This window comes from Pecten maximus, chromosome 2 (assembly GCF_902652985.1).
Source record: "Pecten maximus chromosome 2, xPecMax1.1, whole genome shotgun sequence".
NCBI classification, from domain to species: Eukaryota; Metazoa; Mollusca; class Bivalvia; order Pectinida; family Pectinidae; genus Pecten; species Pecten maximus.
In genome coordinates this window covers 2,717,770-2,723,194 of record NC_047016.1, presented here as the reverse complement: position 1 = coordinate 2,723,194, position 5,425 = coordinate 2,717,770, and positions in this window count along the sequence as shown.

Sequence of the window (5,425 nt, the reverse complement as noted above, 5' to 3'; positions counted from 1 at the left end):
CAGGGGTAATATAGGGGTTTAGTGAGAGGTTTAGGACAGGGGTAATATAGGTGTTTAGTGAGAGGTTTGGGACAGGGGTAATATAGGTGTTTAGTGAGAGGTTTGGGACAGGGGTAATATAGGGGTTTAGTGAGAGGTTTGGGACAGGGGTAATATAGGTGTTTTGTTAGAGGTTTAGGACAGGGGTAATATAGGTGTTTGTGAGAGGTTTGGGACAGGGGTAATATAGGTGTTTTGTGAGAGGTTTGGGACAGGGGTAATATAGGTGTTTTGTTAGAGGTTTAGGACAGGGGTAATATAGGTGTTTTGTGAGAGGTTTAGGACAGGGGTAATATAGGGGTTTAGTGAGAGGTTTGGGACAGGGGTAATATAGGTGTTTAGTGTTGGAGGTTTAGGGACAGGGGTAATATAGGTGTTTTGTGAGAGGTTTAGGGACAGGGGTAATATAGGTGTTTAGTGAGAGGTTTAGGACAGGGGTAATATAGGTGTTTTGTGAGAGGTTTAGGACAGGGGTAATATAGGTGTTTTGTGAGAGGTTTGGGACAGGGGTAATATAGGTGTTTAGTGAGAGGTTTGGGACTGGGGTAATATAGGTGTTTTGTGAGAGGTTTGGGACAGGGGTAATATAGGTGTTTTGTGAGAGGTTTGGGACAGGGGTAATATAGGTGTTTTGTGAGAGGTTTAGGACAGGGGTAATATAGGTGTTTTGTGAGAGGTTTGGGACAGGGGTAATATAGGTGTTTTGTGAGAGGTTTGGGACAGGGGTAATATAGGTGTTTTGTGAGAGGTTTGGGACAGGGGTAATATAGGTGTTTAGTGAGAGGTTTGGGACAGGGGTAATATAGGTGTTTTGTGAGAGGTTTGGGACAGGGGTAATATAGGTGTTTTGTGAGAGGTTTGGGACAGGGGTAATATAGGGTTTTGTGAGAGGTTTGGGACAGGGGTAATATAGGTGTTTTGTGAGAGGTTTGGGACAGGGGTAATATAGGTGTTTTGTGAGAGGTTTAGGACAGGGGTAATATAGGTGTTTTGTGAGAGGTTTGGGACAGGGGTAATATAGGTGTTTTGTGAGAGGTTTGGGACAGGGGTAATATAGGTGTTTTGTGAGAGGTTTAGGACAGGGGTCATATATGTGTTTTGTGAGAGGTTTAGGACAGGGGTAATATAGGTGTTTTGTGAGGGGTTTGGGACAGGGGTAATATAGGTGTTTTGTGAGAGGTTTAGGACAGGGGTAATATAGGTGTTTAGTGTTGGAGGTTTGGGACAGGGGTAATATAGGGTTTTGTGAGAGGTTTGGGACAGGGGTAATATAGGTGTTTTGTGAGGGGTTTGGGACAGGGGTAATATAGATGTTTAGTGTTGGAGGTTTGGGACAGGGGTAATATAGGTGTTTTGTGAGAGGTTTGGGACAGGGGTAATATAGGGGTTTAGTGAGAGGTTTGGGACAGGGGTAATATAGGTGTTTTGTTAGAGGTTTAGGACAGGGGTAATATAGGTGTTTAGTGAGAGGTTTGGGACAGGGGTAATATAGGTGTTTTGTGAGAGGTTTGGGACAGGGGTAATATAGATGTTTTGTGAGAGGTTTGGGACAGGGGTAATATAGGTGTTTTGTGAGAGGTTTGGGACAGGGGTAATATAGATGTTTTGTGAGAGGTTTGGGACAGGGGTAATATAGATGTTTTGTGAGAGGTTTGGGACAGGGGTAATATAGGTGTTTTGTGAGAGGTTTGGGACAGGGGTAATATAGGTGTTTTGTGAGAGGTTTGGGACAGGGGTAATATAGGTGTTTTGTTAGAGGTTTAGGACAGGGGTAATATAGGTGTTTTGTGAGAGGTTTAGGACAGGGGTAATATAGGTGTTTAGTGAGAGGTTTGGGACAGGGGTAATATAGGTGTTTAGTGTGAGAGGTTTGGGACAGGGGTAATATAGGTGTTTTGTGAGAGGTTTAGGACAGGGGTAATATAGGTGTTTTAGTGAGAGGTTTAGGACAGGGGTAATATAGATGTTTAGTGAGAGGTTTAGGACAGGGGTAATATAGGTGTTTTGTGAGAGGTTTGGGACAGGGGTAATATAGGTGTTTAGTGAGAGGTTTAGGGACAGGGGTAATATAGGTGTTTAGTGAGAGGTTTGGGACAGGGGTAATATAGGTGTTTTGTGAGAGGTTTGGGACAGGGGTAATATAGGTGTTTTGTGAGAGGTTTAGGACAGGGGTAATATAGGTGTTTTGTGAGAGGTTTGGGACAGGGGTAATATAGGTGTTTTGTGAGAGGTTTGGGACAGGGGTAATATAGGGGTTTAGTGAGAGGTTTGGGACAGGGGTAATATAGGTGTTTAGTGAGAGGTTTGGGACAGGGGTAATATAGGTGTTTTGTGAGAGGTTTGGGACAGGGGTAATATAGGTGTTTTGTGAGAGGTTTGGGACAGGGGTAATATAGGTGTTTTGTGAGAGGTTTGGGACAGGGGTAATATAGGTGTTTTGTGAGAGGTTTGGGACAGGGGTAATATAGGTGTTTTGTGAGAGGTTTAGGACAGGGGTCATATAGGTGTTTTGTGAGAGGTTTGGGACAGGGGTAATATAGGTGTTTTGTGAGAGGTTTGGGACAGGGGTAATATAGGTGTTTTGTGAGAGGTTTAGGACAGGGGTCATATATGTGTTTTGTGAGAGGTTTAGGACAGGGGTAATATAGGTGTTTTGTGAGGGGTTTGGGACAGGGGTAATATAGGTGTTTTGTGAGAGAGGTTTAGGACAGGGGTAATATAGGTGTTTTGTGAGAGGTTTGGGACAGGGGTAATATAGGTGTTTTGTGAGAGGTTTAGGACAGGGGTCATATAGGTGTTTTGTGAGAGGTTTGGGACAGGGGTAATATAGATGTTTTGTGAGAGAGGTTTAGGACAGGGGTAATATAGATGTTTTGTGAGAGGTTTGGGACAGGGGTAATATAGGTGTTTTGTGAGAGGTTTGGGACAGGGGTAATATAGGTGTTTTGTGAGAGGTTTAGGACAGGGGTAATATAGGTGTTTTGTGAGAGGTTTAGGACAGGGGTAATATAGGTGTTTTGTTAGAGGTTTGGGACAGGGGTAATATAGGTGTTTTGTGAGAGGTTTAGGACAGGGGTAATATAGGGGTTTAGTGAGAGGTTTGGGACAGGGGTAATATAGATGTTTAGTGAGAGGTTTGGGACAGGGGTAATATAGGTGTTTTGTGTTGGAGGTTTGGGACAGGGGTAATATAGGTGTTTTGTGAGAGGTTTAGGACAGGGGTAATATAGATGTTTAGTGTTGGAGGTTTAGGACAGGGGTAATATAGGTGTTTTGTGAGGGGTTTAGGACAGGGGTAATATAGGTGTTTTGTGAGGGGTTTGGGACAGGGGTAATATAGGTGTTTAGTGAGAGAGGTTTAGGACAGGGGTAATATAGGTGTTTTGTGAGAGGTTTGGGACAGGGGTAATATAGATGTTTTGTGAGAGGTTTAGGACAGGGGTAATATATGTGTTTTGTGAGGGTTTAGGACAGGGGTAATATAGGTGTTTTGTGAGGGGTTTAGGACAGGGGTAATATAGGTGTTTTGTGAGAGGTTTGGGACAGGGGTAATATAGGTGTTTTGTGAGAGGTTTGGGACAGGGGTAATATAGGTGTTTAGTGAAAGGTTTAGGACAGGGATAATATAGATGTTTTGTGAGAGGTTTAGGACAGGGGTAATATAGGTGTTTTGTGAGAGGTTTGGGACAGGGGTAATATAGGTGTTTAGTGAGAGGTTTGGGACAGGGGTAATATAGGTGTTTAGTGAGAGGTTTGGGACAGGGGTAATATAGGTGTTTTGTGAGGGGTTTAGGACAGGGGTAATATAGGTGTTTTGTGAGAGGTTTGGGACAGGGGTAATATAGGTGTTTTGTGAGAGGTTTGGGACAGGGGTAATATAGATGTTTTGTGAGAGGTTTGGGACAGGGGTAATATAGGGGTTTAGTGAGAGGTTTAGGACAGGGGTAATATAGGTGTTTTGTGAGAGAGGTTTAGGACAGGGGTAATATAGGTGTTTTGTGAGAGGTTTGGGACAGGGGTAATATAGATGTTTAGTGTTGGAGGTTTGGGACAGGGGTAATATAGGTGTTTTGTGAGAGGTTTAGGACAGGGGTAATATAGGTGTTTTGTGAGAGGTTTAGGACAGGGGTAATATAGGTGTTTTGTGAGAGGTTTAGGACAGGGGTAATATAGGGGTTTAGTGAGAGGTTTGGGACAGGGGTAATATAGGTGTTTAGTGAGAGGTTTGGGACAGGGGTAATATAGATGTTTTGTGAGAGGTTTGGGACAGGGGTAATATAGGGGTTTAGTGAGAGGTTTGGGACAGGGGTAATATAGGTGTTTTGTGAGAGGTTTAGGACAGGGGTAATATAGGTGTTTTGTGAGAGGTTTGGGACAGGGGTAATATAGGTGTTTTGTGAGAGGTTTGGGACAGGGGTAATATAGGTGTTTTGTGAGAGGTTTAGGACAGGGGTAATATAGGTGTTTTGTGAGAGGTTTAGGACAGGGGTAATATAGGGGTTTAGTGAGAGGTTTGGGACAGGGGTAATATAGGTGTTTAGTGAGAGGTTTGGGACAGGGGTAATATAGGGGTTTAGTGAGAGGGGTTTGGGGCGTGGTAGTATATGTATACATATATATGTTTAGGTACAGGTGTTTTTGTGAGAGGTTTGTGTTGACGGTTTGGACACGGGGTAATATATATGCTTTTCAGCGTTTACTTCAGACTGGTCCCAGCGGTAGCTCGTGGGTCGTTTTGGGGAGGTAGCGCCATAGAAAATGTTGGAACTCGGCGGGGGGAGTCTAGTCCTCAATGGTATCTATATAAAACAAACGAACCGCGTTGTACTAATTTACACAAGGATCAAACCGTCTTACTAAATCACATATTATTTACTTTAACTCTTCACAGTGATTTTTTATTCATAAATCTGTCAAAGGTGTGTGCTTATAGACAAACTATGAGAACCACCTTCGATCCTAAAACAATTCGGTCCACAAACACCTGTCTGTTCGTATGTATGATATTAGCTCAGGTAAATATACTACTTATTCGCTACTGTGGAGGAGCTTACAGTATGTAATTTACACAGCATATCAAACTTACAATGGAAACGAGAGTCGGGGCCGGGGGTCCACTTAATGCGACATCGAGTTCTGGGCATTCTTTACATAATGGGATAAAATTCGCTGTCCAAGAAAAAGACTACTGATTTATTTAACAAAAAACAAGATGTGTGTAATAATGCGCTATCCGGTAACCGAGGCTCAACATCCGGAAGCATTTTTACCCACAATCCGGAAGTATAATACTTATTCACTATCCGGATATACAGTGAACCACTATTCGAAAACTGGTGGATCTGCTAACCGGATTTTTGTCTGTTCTCGCCACTTCCTTTGCACT